This window comes from Natator depressus, chromosome 5 (genome assembly GCF_965152275.1).
Source record: "Natator depressus isolate rNatDep1 chromosome 5, rNatDep2.hap1, whole genome shotgun sequence".
Lineage (NCBI taxonomy): Eukaryota > Metazoa > Chordata > Testudines > Cheloniidae > Natator > Natator depressus.
The window spans coordinates 25,079,631-25,095,961 of NC_134238.1; the positions used below are offsets into that span (position 1 = coordinate 25,079,631).

The 16,331-nt window shown below is 40.1% G+C and overlaps 2 long non-coding RNA genes and 1 pseudogene across 2 annotated transcripts in view; 1 reads left to right on the top strand and 2 right to left on the bottom strand.

The window, feature by feature from the left end:
• The first annotated feature begins 836 nt into the window (after window positions 1-836).
• Window positions 837-6,284, top strand: LOC141988083 (uncharacterized). The gene is made up of 3 exons (XR_012639652.1): window positions 837-875; window positions 3,717-3,769; window positions 6,149-6,284. It is a non-coding gene; the product is annotated as an uncharacterized LOC141988083 (long non-coding RNA).
• On the bottom strand, window positions 4,511-6,123 carry LOC141987884 (U6 snRNA-associated Sm-like protein LSm2 pseudogene; annotated as a pseudogene).
• A 2,402-nt stretch (window positions 6,285-8,686) lies between the features above and the next one.
• LOC141987278 (uncharacterized) overlaps window positions 8,687-16,331 on the bottom strand; it is an 87,622-nt gene continuing 79,977 nt past the window's right edge. The window contains exon 5 of the long non-coding RNA XR_012639485.1: window positions 8,687-8,811. This is a non-coding gene — a long non-coding RNA (uncharacterized LOC141987278). The remainder of the gene's footprint in view (window positions 8,812-16,331) is intronic.

Here is a 16,331-nt window from a genome sequence, read left to right on the forward strand (position 1 = left end):
CCCTGACTTCACCCCATGCTGCCTGGCCAAAGTCCTTTCCCTATGTGTCCAGACTGCCCCGAAGGGCCTGATACCATTTATGCAGAGGGCAGAGAGAGGGTGAATCATATGATGATCCCACCTTTCTGCTCCACACAGGGAAATGGGTATTGGTGCTAACAAGGGCTGTTGATGTGGCAAAATGATGTGAGGTCAGTCATTTGGAGCTACAGGGCTTGATAAAAAACATACAGTCTTATTTTTAAGCCTCTTGGGTGACTGTACTTTTCTGAGCTGTTTCACATGTGAATTCTCTAATGGAAGCCTTGTGGACTTGGAAAGCTTATTCTGGTTACAAGTATACAGGGTGACAGGTAAATGATTACTTTTCCTCTATCACTACCTCTCAGCTGGGGATTTTCCACTACAGTGTCATTGCTTAGGGAAAGTTTTAAAATGGCAGCAGAATCTCAAACTGTCTGATTCTAGTGCTGATATAGTGGTGCTTGATTTGCTTGACTAAGGAAGCTACTGGCAAAAAAAGCTACAGTTGGCAATTTGCTTGTCTCCCTGCATATTTTGGCTCCATATCAATGTTTTAAAGTTTTTTCCAGACGTGTGCAGAATAATCTGAACAGCTGTCATGTGACCAAATGTGAATGTGATGAGAACATTTTACATATACAGTGTGATGCCACAACTTAGTGTGATATGTTATAAATAAATATCAGTGTTAATGCTACTAATAAAAACTATAATCTCATTTAAGAATAAAGAAGTATTTGATTCTTCACTCACACTGTATTAATATTTTATCCTGATATAGGGATCTTACCCAGCAAACCCTTACATGAATAGTTCCAACATTAGGATTGGAGGAAGGACTACTGGCATGAGTAAGTAGATTCAGAGTTCGGCCCCTAATTATCATCAAATATATAATATATATGAACTATTAATATCACAACCAGGCCTCAGGAGTTGATGTTCTCACAAAAAGCTAAATTGATGTAACTTACACTTACTGCTTGCCTCATCAGTGCAGAAAATACACCTATTTAAACTTCCTTAGATTCACCTCTAAATTTTGCCTTGTAATCCATACAGCTTGAAATAAAACTGCAAAAGAGACGTGTAATTACCTCACCTGTAATTTGTTTACTGTTACAGAAAGATAACATTAGTGACAGTAAGAGAAAGTAATGAAACCTAACAGTTTTCATTAACTAAAAACTTCAGTATATGAAGAAGAATCATTGTCATGAGAAAATGTGTGTGTTGAGTCATTGAAGGACATACCAGACTGCATCTCTTTAAATCCATATAGTTTTCCTATAAATTCCACTTACTTTCTACTGCAAAGTGCAGGGAATACTGAAATGGTATGCAGTGTTCATTTATCTGCCTACGTTTGCAAAAGAGCATTTCTCAAAGGCATTGCAGTGTTTTCAGCTTCCTTCAGTGTTGCTCCATTGGAGTCAATTTACACTAGCTGACGATCTGGAACATGATGTGTTGTAAAACTTTGCAGGTGTGGAAAATTTGCTTTATTTTCTTAGGGCCATGTCTTGCCAGCATGCCACATGTGGAACTCCCACAAAAGCTAATGGGATTTCTGCATAACAACTGATAGTAAGATAGAACCCAAAATTTGTAATAACTATGCAAGAATTTTATAGGTAGTAATACAGATCCATATATGTTTCTGCATATTTTATTTACATAAATCTATTGTGCATTTATTTTCTACTTAGATTTTTAAAGATCACGTTTTTATTTGTTCATTTTCTGAAGGTCTTCTGTTTTTAATTTTTTATTCTATTTTTTTTTAATTGGCACTCAGTCTGTGTTTTTAACATGTAGGTCTCAAAGTACTTTACGCAGGTAAGCAAGCATTATTATGCTCCATTTACATATGAAGAAATGGAAGCACAGAGAAGTTTAGACCAACATTTTCAAATGTATGTGCTTCAAGGTGGAATCTTTAGCTTAAAGGTAGAACCTATATCTAGTTGTCTGATTTTAAGAGGTGCTGTGCACCAGTACCTCCCACTGAAGTTAATAGAAATTTAAGAATCTAATTGTAGGAGCCCAAGTTTTTAAAAATGGCCTGAATGACTTGCACAGTATCACAGAGTAAGTCAATAGTAGAACCAAGACTACAATTTCCATCTCATGACTATCAATCTAGTGCGTTATGACTTGTCTACACTTCCTCCCTTTATAGGCCTTTCTGTGAAACCATCATCCCTGTCTCCTAGAATTGACTGAAAATGAACAAAACTTTCTCTTGCAGCTGCAAAACTAAAAGAAAACAAATATACTGCCTAGTTCACCTTAGAAAACTATTTCTTACTTTTTAAAATATACCTATTACTAAAGAAAAAAGTTATAGATGATATAAGGAGAGTCCGAGGGAACTGGGGTTATTTAGTCTGCAGAAGAGAAGAGCGAGGAGGGATTTGATAGCAGCCTTCAACTATCTGAAGGAGGGTTCCAAAGAGGATGGAACTAGGTTGTTCTCAGTGGTGGCAGATGACAGAACAAGGAGCAATGGTCTCAAGTTGCAGTGGGGGAGGTTTAGGTTGGATATTAGGAAACACTATTTCACTAAGAGGGTGGTGAAGCGCTGGAATGGGTTACCTAGGGAGGTGGTGGAATCTCCATCCTTAGAGGTTTTGAAGGCACAGCTTGACAAAGCCTTGGCTGGGATGATTTAGCTGGTGTTGGGCCTACTTTGAGCAGGAGATTGGACTACATGACCTCCTGAGGTCTCTTCCAACCCTAACATTCTATGATTCTATGATCTTCTGAAGTTTGCTAGGGGATTCAGAATGGGTTTGTTAATATTTTTACCTCCACCTTGTTTCTCTAAGAGGTTCAAAATAAATTACTCATGTACTCCTTTGTGTCAATTTGTTCTCATTAAGCCATATTGTGCCATAAGTTTTTAGATTAAAACTCCTCTTTGAAATCAGTGGTGAGTTCTGCCTAACTATTGATGGCACAGTATGGACCAAGGTGCTCCATTTGATCCTGAGCTGTTTGTTGTATTGGATATTCAAAACACAAAATTCAAGCTGTGTTTGTGAATTCTGATTGGACACATAGATCTCATGCTATTATTTCTGTTCCCTGATTGGATGAATGTAGAGTCAAGTTTTTCAATCAAATTAGTGTTCACAGAGCCATCGTGATAAACCCACCCACCTATAATCATAGTTCCACCCACTCTCAACCTATAATGAAGATATAATCTGCATTCATGCCTGTGTATAGTTTCAAATGTGTTATTCCCATCAAGCATTGTATTAAAATGAACATTTGGGCTGTGAAAAATTCTGCATTTTCAGTTTAGGGGGATTTTGTAGAACTCTTTCTTTGTTGTGGTTCATCTGCTGAGGTTTGGTTTGACTTTGGGGGTTGAAGTACATTTTATTAAGATGCTACGTTGCTCAAGGATTTTTCTAGACATAAGGTGCCATTCATAACCCCAAAAGAAACTCAGTTAACAAGGACACTGGTATATGTCACAACCTTTTTCATCTGTGTTAAAGTTAACTGTTTAGGTCTTGTTGCTGATGAATTGTCTCTTTCTATAGAATTAATAAAAGACATCTAGATAAGCATTTCTTTGACCTTTCAAAGATAAGCACTTTGACCTTTCATTTATTAAATAGTTTTTTCCATTGCAAGAATTTCCCTAATACAACTGAAACAATACATTTATGTCACAGACACAGTGTCTCCACCTCATGACTGCATAACACTGCAGGATGGCTGTCAAACAGTAAGTGATTGGTTCATAGTTTTCATTCTTTACAATTTGTCCTTTGTGCTCTGATGTCCAAAAACACCCATGCACCAATGGATCCAATAGTAGTTGTACATCATATATCCCCTCTGTCTCTGCCATTTAGAACAACAGTGCTACTTTTGATTGCTTATTTTTGCATGAGGGTAAAAGTCCCATCCAAACTGAAACACGGCACATTTGAGTTCAGCCTGGCAGTAAATTTCTCTGTCTTTCCCAGCCAAATCTAAAAAAAAAAAAATCTGATTTAACTGCCTGTTTCTCTCTCTCATCTGAAAACAAACCAAAGTTACTCAAGATGAGGTGGAAAATGAGCCAATGATCAAAGTCAGGGAAACAGGAGAAAAGAGACTTAGGGACAGTAGGTAGAGCCACATGTGGGGGACAGATGGGAGAGGAGCCAGATAGAATGGACTTCAGAGGGGGTGAAGGAGCAGGAAGAGGAGGAGGCTGGAAATAGCAACAAGGAATGAAGAGGAGCCCAACAATACTGAGGCAGCTACCTAATTGTGGGAAATGAGACAAGGAGGAGACAATGACAAATGTAAAGTCAAAGTCTTGTGGCTTCAACAAGTCTAAGGGGATCAACGGAGTGGGAGATAAAAGGTTGTGGATCAGGGTTGAGTCTTTAGGAGCTGCAGCAGAGGGAGCAGATGAAATGAAACAGGGTAGGGGATAGCAAAAAGGTTGGCAAGAGTAAATCCTGAAATAAGAATATCACTGCTTCTGCTGCATGGCCTCCTTGTGAGCAGCATCCTGGAGCAGCTGGGTATCAACCTCATCTGCCTGCAGCTGGACATAGCAGACAATGGAGCCCTGGATAAAGCAGTTCTTAACAGACAGCATGTGGGGTACTTCTCCAGGTCAGTCACTCCAATGTCAGCGTGATATTCAAGTACTGATCCACAGAGTGGAGGGCCTCGTAAGTGTACAACAACTAGACACCTGTGACTGGCCTGTGCCAACTGACTTGGGCTCGCAGAGCTCAGGCTGTGAGGCTGTTTAATTGCTGTATAGACTTCCAGGCTCAGTCTGGAGCTCTAGGTGTTGGACCCTCCTACCCCACGAGCCTCAGTCAATTGGCATAAGCCAGTTGCAGATTTTTCTTTGCTGCATAGACATACCCACAGACACTCAAATCATCCTTTAGTTCTACTACCACATCCTTTCCAACCAAGGATTTGAAGAAAGTATCCCACCAGCAGTTTTTTATAAAGCTTCTTATTTACTGACATTTTTCTTTAGAAAGAAAAAGTGCAATAAGGTAATCCCCATCCATGCAAAACAATCAGTATTTGGTATTTGTATGACTAATATTTTCCATAACAAGTATGGAACAATTCTGAATGACAATTAGAATTTACTAAGGAATGGCACTAGTTAAAAATGAAGCAGGTGACCCAATTAACTAACTCCTCCTCAACTTCTTGAAATTTTGCACACTTGATTTTGTTTCAGAGTAGAGCTTTTCTGGGAAGCAAGGTAAAAATCAGAAAAAGAGCTTTTATATTATAATGTTTTGAAAATGTACCTTTTTAAAAATATTTTTAACTTATTTTGGCTCATCATATCTAAAAAATGGCTTGGCCTAGAAACACCACATTTGTTTTGCTTTCATGGCCTTGCTGAAGAGAAGCGTCTTTTAGTTCTTCTGCAAGAGAGATGTCTTTGCTTTGTTGTGACACATAAGGTGTGTGAGAGCAGGGCTGCCACGAACCTTATATGCCAGCCCATTCAAAAAATTCTGGGACTCGTGAAAAAGCAGGCAAATTCCTACACAACATATTTTGCTAAAAAAGGAATTAAGAATGAAAATGTGTTTCAGTGGAGTCCAGCTATACTCAACTTTCTTTACAAAAATCCTATACCTTTCAAAAAACCTTAGACTGTCTAGAAATGAATGGCTAAGGGATCCCTGTAAGCCTTCACTGCCCAGTGTCACCCAACCTGATTTACACTGCCCACTGAATGTTAATCTTGCAAATATACACAAAAGTCAAAATAACAAATTGCTAGAAGATGATAAAATTCCATTTTCTATTCAAGAGATCAATTTCCAGTAATCTCCTTCTGCATGTATTTTTCCAAATGTTAAGGACAAAGTTAAGGTTGGGTGGGCAATGTAAATCGGGGATAGCAGTGACCAAGGAAGATTTATGTAGTGGTGCGGAACTGACTGTATTCCGTAACTGGTCAATGACACTCTAATTTGGGGGATTCTTTTTAAAACATGCAGTTTTTATAAAGAGCATAATATTGCTGGACTTCACTGAAACACACTTAACAATTGTTTTTATTTGTTTAGGAATAATATATTACATGGAAAACATCGTCTTGTACAATTTCTCTTCACAGGGCCTAGTTCAAAGCCAATTGTGTCTTTCCATTGGCTTCACTGGGATTCAGATCATGCTTAGAGGCAAGAATTATCCTGCAAATCATGGGATTAAACAAGCCGCTGGACCACTTCTAAGAAGGATTAAGACAAAACATCAGAGTACAATAACAATTTCATCAAATATTCCATTTCAACTGAGACAATTAAAAAAAGATTGTCTCTGACTCCAACTGATATACATTTTATTTGCTATTGTTAGTATTCAGAATAAATATCCTTCTTTAGAATGAGTGAGTTCTATTGGAATGTCTCCCAAAATGTAATTATAAGGCTTTTGATTAGAACATAGAACACTGAAATTGCCATACTGGATCAGATATAGGTTCATCTAGTCCAGTATCTTGCCTCACAGTGCCAAGAACCAGATGTTTCAGGAAAAGTGCAAGAAAACACAAGGTGGACAGTTATGGAATGATATCTTTACAGATATCTTTGAGCTAGAGGATATCTTCTGTCATGCAGCACAAGGGTTCATATGCCTTCTAATATATTTCAATCCTATCTGATGCAACTGTGGATGTTATCATTATTGCACTATACATATCAATGCCTAATTCTTGGTTGAATCCCACCAAACCCTTGGTCCACAAAAATCTAGTGCCCAGGGTTTACACCAGCTACATATGCATTCTTTTTATTGGTATTAAATGATACTTGAAATGTATTTGCTATGATTTAGGATTTAATATAACCCCAACATTAGATGCAACCAAAAGATGTGTAGTTGGTTTACTATTTGCCCATATCCTCTCTAAGAGAGATTTGAGCATTCTGGTTATTGTACATTCAATATAGGCTATTACAGGAAAATGGAGTATAGGAAAATGGGCTATAATTTCCCATAGACATAGAGGATTTAGTAGCATATGAACTGAACATTAGTCTGATTAAGTCTCATTTGGGATATTTGTATTGATTTCTTAATATTCAACAATTTCTCCATTGTATTACAATGTAGATTCTAGTCCCTTGGAGTCTAGCAAATGCAGCACAGCAGCTCCTTTAAGCAGCCTCAATAATAATTTAGCAGCATAACACAGCAGTAGTAGAAGTTCCTTCAGCTTTCATAGCCAAGGTCCCCAAACATGAACACTGGATAGAATAACTTTGTGAAAAAATTGTCCTTCTGTTGGAAAGAGGAAGAGAAGAGAAAACTCAAGTCTAGTGGCAGACTTCAAGTTAGAATTTAATATATCTGTTTTTAAAGTGATCAGATGCCATTGTGTAAAAACTTGGACAGATAGAATCATAGAATCATAGAATATCAGGGTTGTAAGGAACCTCAGGAAGTCATCTTGTCCAACCCCCTGCTCAAAGCAGGACCAATCATCAACTAAATCTTCCCAGCCAGGGCTTTGTCAAGCCTGACCTTAAAAACCTCTAAGGAAGGAGATTCCACCATCTCCCTAGGTAGCCCATTCCAGTGCGTCACCACCCTCCTAGTGAAAAAGTTTTTCCTAATATCCAACCTAAACCTCCCCCACTGCAACTTGAGACCATTACTCCCTGTTCTGTCATCTGCTACCACTAAGAACAGTCTAGATCCATCCTCTTTGGAACCCCCTTTCAGGTAGTTGAAAGAAGCTATCAAATCTCCCCTCATTCTTCTCTTCTGCAGAGTAAATAATCCCAGTTCCCTCAGCCTCTCCTCATAAATCAAGTGCTCCAGCCCCCTAATCATTTTTGTTGTTCTCCGCTGGACTCTTTCCAATTTTTCCACATCATTCTTGTAGTTTGGGGCCCAAAACTGGACACAATACTCCAGATGAGGCCTCACCAATGCCGAATAGAGGGGAATGATCACGTCCCTCAATCTGCTGGCAATACTCTTATTTATACAGCCCAAAATGCCGTTAGCCTTCTTGGCAACAAGGGCACACTTTTGACTCATATCCAGCTTCTCGTTCACTGTAACCCCTAAGTCCTTTTCTGCAGAACTGCCACCTAGCCGCTCGGTCCCTTGTTTGTAGTAGTGCATGGGATTCTTCCGTCCTAAGTGCAGGACTCTGCACTTGTCCTTGTTGAACCTCATCAGATTTCTTTTGGCCCAATCCTCTAATTTGTCTAGGTACCTCTGTATCCTATCCCTACCCTCCAGCGTATCTACCACTTCTCCCAGTTTAGTATCATCTGCAAACTTGCTGAGGGTGCAATCCACGCCATCCTCCAGATCATTAATGAAGATATTGAACAAAACCGGCCTCAGGACCAATCCTTGGGGCACTCCGCTTGATACCAGATGCCAACTAGACATGGAGAAATTGTTCACTAACCGTTGAGCCCGATGATCTAGCCAGCTTTCTATCCACCTTATAGTCCATTCATCCAGCCCATACTTCTTTAACTTGCTGGCAAGAATACTGTGGGAGACAATATCAAAAGCTTTTCTAACGTCAAGGAATAACATGTCCACTACTTTCCTCTCATCCACAGAGCCAGTTATCTCATCAGAAGGCAATTAGGTTAGTCAGGCATGACTTACCCTTGGTGAATCCATGCTGACTGTTCCTGATCACTTTCCTCTCCTCTAAGTGCTTCAGAATTAATTCCTTGAGAACCTGCTCCATGATTTTTCCAGGGACTGAGGTGAGGCTGACTGGCCCTGGATCCTCCTCCTTCCCTTTTTAAAAGATGAGCACTACATTAGCCTTTTTCCAGTCATCCGGGACCTCCCCCGATCACCATGAGTTTTCAAAGATAATGGCCAATGGCTCTGCAATCACATCTGCCAGCTCCTTTAGCACCCTCGGATGCAGCGCATCCGGCCCCATGGACTTGTGCTCAACCAGCTTTTCTAAATAGTCCTGAACCACTTATTTCTCCACAGAGGGATGGTCACCTCCTCCCCATACTGTGCTGCCCAGTGCAGTAGTCTGGGAGCTGACCTTGTTCGTGAAGACAGAGGCAAAAAAAGCATTGAGTACATTAGCTTTTTCCACATTCTCTGTCACTAGTTTGCCTCCCCCATTCAGTAAGGGGCCCACACTTTCCCTGACCTTCTTCTTGTTGCTAACATACCTGTAGAAACCCTTCTTGTTACTGTTAACATCCCTTCCTAGCTGCAACTCCAAGTGTGATTTGGCCTTCCTGATTTCACTCCTGCACGCCTGAGCAATATTTTTATACTCCTCCCTGGTCATTTGTCCAACCTTCCACTTCTTGTAAGCTTCTTTTTTGTGTTTAAGATCAGCAAGGATTTCACTGTTAAGCCAAGCTGGTCGCCTGCCATATTTACTATTCTTTCTACACATTGGGATGGTTTGTTCTTGCAACCTCAATAAGGATTCTATAAAATACAGCCAGCTCTCCTGGTCTCCTTTCCTCCTCATGATATTCCTCCAGGGGATCCTGCCTAGCAGTTCCCTGAGGAAATCAAAGTCTGCTTTTCTGAAGGCAGACAAACAGATATTGACTGTATAATTTTATTTTACATTTAGTGTGAGATTGGATTTGTTGCTTAGCACTTTGGAGGACAGGATTAGAATTCAAAACAATCTTGACAAATTAGAGAATTGGTCTGAAATCAACAAGATAAAATTCAATAAAGACAAGTGCAAAATACTACACTTAGGAAGGAAAAAGCAAATGCTCAAAATCAAATGCACAATCAAACCAAAAAATGGGGAATAACGGGCTAGGTGGTAGTACTGCTGAAAAGGATCAGGGAGTAATAGTGGATCACTGCAAAAAATGCAAATATCAATTTGGGGTATATTAGCAGGAGTGTCGTATGTAAGACACAGGAGGTAATTGTCATGTTGTACTTGGCACTGGTGAGGCCTCAGCTGGAGCCAATTCTGGGCCTCACACCTTAGGAGCAATATGGATAAGTTAGAGAGAGTTCAGAGGAAAGCAACAAAAATGAGAAAAGGTTTAGAAAACCTGATTTATGAGGAAAGATTTAAAAAACTGGACATGTTTAGTCTTGATAAAAGAAGACTGAGGGGGGACCTGATAACAGTCTTCAAATATGTGAAGGACTGTGATCAATTGTTCTCCATGTCCACTGAAGATAGAACAAGAAGTCATGGGCTTAATCTGCAGCACAGATTTAGGTTAGATATTAGGAAAAACTTTCTAACTATAAAGGTAGTTAAACTCTGGACTAGACTTCCAACAGAGGATGTGGAAACCTTCCATTGGAGGTTTTTAACAACAGGTTAGACAAGCAATCTACACCATCCTTGACATGCAATTTGGTCCTTCCACAGCACAGGGGGCTGGACTAGATGACTTCTCAAGATCCCTTCCAGCCTTACATTTCTATAATTCAAGGCTTTATCTTGTTCCCACTGAATCCAATGTGAGTTTTGCTAATAATGTCAAAGGGAACAGGTTGGGGCCCATTTGGTGGGTTGCCCCCATATGAGTATCATTATGATGATGGATGGTTTATGGGTATCATTATGATGATGGGGATTGGTCCTGCTTTGAGCAGGGGGTTGGACTAGATGATCGCCTGAGGTCCCTTCCAACCCTGCTATTCTATGATTCTATGACTATGACATTTTGAAATATACAGCTTTTTTAAAGATCCTGAGTATCTTAAGCTTGAGTCAGTGTGAGATGACATTCATAATAATGTGTTTTAGACAGGTCTTACAGGACATGCAGGAAAGAAGCAAGTGTGCAATGAGAGTCCCATTCTTTCCAATGTGTTTGTCCCCCAGTGCCTGCAAAATTCTATTTGAAAAAATGAGGAAGTGCTTTTAATTAGAACCATCAAAAAAAAATTAAACTGTCAAACTATCTGTTACATTTCCAAAACGAACAAAACAGTTCAATAGGTTTTGTTTGGAATTTGTCTTTGTGCTCACAGAGTATCCACTCAGATGTGCTTCTTCAGCCAGGGTAAAATTTCATCCCTTTCCTTCCCTCTGCTCTGCTTGCTTCCATCCTTTCCAGAGCTGTCTGTGATTCACTGGTATTGTGTATACTTAATGAGTGAATATCCTTGGGATGAATTATAAATGTAATAATTTTGGAGCTTTGTTTTTTAGCGAGACCAGAGGAACACACCCTCCATACAGAGACCTTGAGCGGGCCAAATTCTGCACCCTGGCTTGGGGAGAAAATTAGTGACTATCCCTAGGATTTGACTCAGCTCCGTAGTGGTGATATCAGGCTGAGCATGCAGCTCTGGCTGGCTCTGTTCCACAAATATTGGTCCACTATTTTCAAATAAGGGAACAATAGTATTTTTAGAGTTTTTCAAAACATTCATGATTAAATCTGAACCAGGCAATGTTCACTTGGTTTTGTGACTAACAAATTTATTTGGGTATAAGCTTTCATGGGTAAAAAACCCCACTTCTTCAGATGCCTGGAGTGAAAATTACAGATTATCTGTTAGTCTCTAAGGTGCCACCAGATTCCTCGTTGTTTTTGTGGATACAGACTAACCCGGCTACCCCTCTGATACTTGGTTTTGTATTTCATTACAAACCCAAATTTTGGGCTACTCTTCACTAGGAGGGATTGCTCAGATTTTCAAACCTTAACAAGCCTGGATCAAGATGTGAGTGAGCCTTGGCCAAGTTATGATTTTGAGTAGGAATTTGGCTGAGTTTCCCTTTGAGGTTCCCTTTGAGGCACTCAGTGGGGTGCAAACCCCACACAAACTGAAGTCAGAACAAAGCTGGAACCCCTGCCAACCAAAACTGCTGAGTTTCACATAGCTCTAAATATTTTACAAGGACTGAAGCTTTGTTTGCTCTTGTTTGAGAGAACTGTTGGGATACTGCTCATAGTTTGCCTGACCTCAGCCTGTAATTGGAAAGGTTTACTCCTAAGCATACCTGTAACTTTCCACTTCACACTCCGTCTCAGCTATCCATTCAGTACAAACCATCCCTGCGAGTGTTGAGTATGCAAAGCCAAATCATAGAAAAAGTCAGATTACAGCAGACCTTTGGGACAAATGCTGGTATTTTGCCATTTGGCCATTAATCAAAATGGTCATAAACAAATGCAACAACAGTAGCATTGATTTGTGCCCATATTCCACCCGGCTGTAGCATGGCTACATGCATGACCTCTTTACTCACATTACTCCTGCTAGAAGCAGAAATCATCTGCCTAGAGGGAAGGGATGTGTTATGGTTGCCATTGCAAGGTATGGGGCACAAAAGTACCACAGGCCTGCTGGATCCTAGGCCATGCCTTAGTGTGTCCCTCCTGTCCTGAGGTCGCAGATCAACTTCTTCACATTTTTTTGTAAGGGATGGCAGTTACAAAGAGCTTTGAAGGTGGTGTCAAAAAGCTTGAATGGAATGCCATAACAGATCGGGAGCCAATGGAGGGATTCAGGACGGGGAACGTCGTGATCAAATCAATGGATAGGAAAGATGATTTTAGCAGCTATATTTTGCATGGATGGTGGGAGGCAATGGTATTCGGAATCCAAAGACTAGGCTGTTGCAGCAGTCAGTGCAAGATCTAAGGGGGTGCTAAACAAAAGATCTGGATGTAAGAATGGAAAGAAAAGAATGTATCTTGGAGATACTGAGGAGGAAGAACAGATATGGGCTGGACGTGTTGGGCAAGAGAGAGGGAGGAGTACAACCTTCTAGATTGCAGGCCTGAGTGACAGGGAGGATGATAGTGTTGTCCACAGTCATAGAAAAGGGGAGAAGTGAGAAAATTTTGGAGGGATGATCGGGATTGGACTCATAGTTTCATCTCAATTAACAGGGATTTCCAAATACAGCCCCTACTCATGTTAATGAGCGGATGAACAAAATTAAAACAACAGACATCTTGACTATGGCAGTCGAGTATGCAGAGCAGATTAGAAGAGGGGATATAAAGATGGCTTTTCACTCTCCTGATCCTAAACCCTCTCTGTGCTGGCATAACTGAATGCTGTTCTTCATTATGCCTCGTGTCAGTGGTTCCCAGGGCAGAACACACTAGCAGGGGATCAACAGGGCATAGGAATGCCACCTTAGCCAAATCCCCTAGTCCCATAGCTGTGTGGCCCCTGCACTGGCACCAGTAAGGGGGTAGGTAGTGTAGAAGTCACAATGGAGTCTCAGCCAAAACCACATGATCCTCCCAGTGCCAGTTAAGCAGGCTTGGGGGCCACACTAGTGGACCCAAATCCACTGCAGCAGTGGATCCGGGTCCACTAGTGTCCTTTGCAGAAAGGAGTTTGGATGAAGGTGGTGAGGGAGGGGTTTATGATTTGACTATTATATTTTAGAACAGTCCTTTTATTCTGTTCCTCCTCCAAATTTCTCCTTAAAAGGCACTTTCCCCAGGAATCCTTCCTGTCTTGGTCTCTTCACCTTCCCCTACCTGAACCATTTTCCTGTGACTTGTATAGTCCTATCTATTTTAGATCATAAACTCTTTGGGTCAGGGACCGTGTTTTACTCAATGGCTGCAATCCCGCAATCTGATCCACATGAGCAGATCCTTGTGCCCAAGCAGAGCTGTATCCCCACATACTTCCAACTGTGGAACTGGGCCTATGTTTGTAAAGTGCCATGTAAACATACAGGGCTTGTGGCATGTAGATGGTTTTTATAAATAAAATAAATACTATAATTACATGTATTAATAAATGCTTTCTGAAATATTCATGTTTGATACAGATGGAATTGCCAATTTTATCTGCACTGCTTACAGTAACTTTAATTTAAAATATAAATTTATAATTTCAGTTAAAAGTAGCCACTTAGCTCACATTATTAAAGCTAAAGATTTCTCATTAGAACTGTAATTTTTTTAGATTAAACTAGAAAGATTAGATTAGATTAAAAAAACAGATTACAATACTTATCTTTACTAAAGTAAAGGTTATACATTTCAACTACCATAAACAATTGTGAAACTTCAGTATGTGTAGGGTTAAAGGCTGGAAATGGGCTATAACTTGCAGTGGAAATTTCCACTGCATGCTTTATTGGCAGTGGAATGAGCCAGACTCATCTGAAGGTGTGCACGTGTGTGGTCTCTTCATAAACACATCGGAATGCTGTGTCACATTATTTTTCCTTTCAGCTTTCTGACCAGCTTTTGTTTTCGGTCTTCCAGAGTTTTATGGAGTCACAGAGTACATAGTTACCCTGAAGTCAGTAGAAGTTGTGCCTGAATGAGGACCGCAGGTTTACACTTCAGCCTGCTCTGATTTTTCAGTTGTACTTCTGGTTCCACTGTCCTGCAGCTCTTTGTCATTCGTTCTTTTCTGGCTCTTGTTTTTGTACTGAGTGTAACAGTTTGCACATGTCATATTCCATACAGTATAGATGTTAGACTGTAAATACTTTGGAGCAAATCTTATGTCTTATAAGCACCAAGCACAGTATTTTCACTAAATATTATAATAATAATCCCCCAAATAAGGCCAGAAAGTGTAAAGCCAAGCCCTATTTGTCAGAGGCAGTTTAGAGTTTATAAAGCGATGTTTGTAGTGTTAAATATTCCGGGTGGGATTTTCAGAAGTCCTGAGTCTTGAGCTAACTGTACTCCTATTGAAGTCAGTGGGAGTTTTACCATTGACTTCATGGAGAATGCAGGTAAGCCCATGCTGGGTGCTTTTGAAAATCCCATTTAACTACCCATATCCCCTCCAGGTCAGAGTTTTAATGGTTATTCTTCTTTGGGTTTGTGTGTTGTAACCAGGTCTACATCGGTGTAGTGGTGGAATAATTGGCTTTGTTTATTTTGAAGAGAAATTTGAGTCAAAAATAAAAAATCATATGAAGTGTGGGGGCTCATACTAAACACAAATTAAATATAATACATTTCTATGTAGGTGAGTGTTGCTTTTTCTTATTTTTGCACTGTTTTAAATTCATCATTTTTGTCCAGGAGAAGGTCAAATGGCATAACCCTTATTCACTTTGATATGTCTATTGAAGATGATCTTCACCCAGGGGAAATAATGGAATGATACCAATGATTCAAAGGGGAAAGAAAATGTGTATATTTAAGAGTTTAATCTGTTTTTGATCAGGGTTTAATTTTATGTAACAGCTATAGGCTTTGGTTTACTATAACCAATCAATGGAAGAAATAGTTTAAAGCAAAGTGGAATTTTAGGAAGCTGTTCCCACTGTATTACAACACAGTTTAGTTGTAGGTTCCTTCTTCGCCCCCTGATCTTTCAAAAAGCTCTGTGCAAATGGACTCTCCTGCACCTGCACAGTTTGAGAGTCTAGGTAACAAAAGGGGAGAGGACCTAAAACAAGACCTGTGCTTTATGGAACTATTTTTCTTTTGTGCCACTTGTTGATCCAAAATAATACTAAAATGCTGCTTTGAGATTTTCACCTGGATATGCTGCATCTGAAGCAAAGAATTCAGAGGTAGGAGTAAATTGATTTTAAAAACTAAAAGGACAGCAAAAATGGTTACTTATCTGTACAATAACTGTTGTTCTTTACAATGTGCATGTATACATTCCATTGAAGGTGTGTGCTCAATACACTGGAGTTGAAGACTTTTTGCCAGGAGTACCATTATGTGGTGCATGCACCCCTGCCATCCTCATGCACTGACTCAAGGGCATAAAAGGGGCATGACTGCCACCTAATTAATGCCTGAAATAGTGGGGAAGGTGGGAGAGTCATGGAATGTGTATGTGCATAACGTGTCAAAGAACAATAGTTACAGTACAAGTTTCTCCTGTACAGGTTTTTTTCCTTTGAATGATTGTATATATACACATTCCACTGTAGGAGATTCACCAGAAATTTTCTTACAGATAGTAGGACTTCAGACTGCAGCTCTGACCCACTGAAGTTGGCTTCATCCCAGGAGCTTGATAGTGACAGTGTTGCATCAGGAAAAGGTACATACAGACAACCAAGTTGCTGCTTTACGAATGTCTACTATTGGTATGTTACTCAATGCTGAGGAAGTGGAATGAGCCCTAATGGAATGGGCTGTTATTCCCAGAGGAGGAGAAACCTTTGCTAGAGAATAGCAGAGCTTGATATAGTCAGAAATCCAGTATGATATACACTGGGCTGTAACCAGTTGCTCTTTAATCCTTTCACAGAAGGCTACAAAAAGTCTAGGAGATGACCTGAAAGACTTTGTGCAGTCCTGGTAAAAGAACTGAGCCCTCCGAATATCTACAGTGCAGGAGTGGATTTACCATGAAACAAACTATGCGGTGGCACGGGGCCC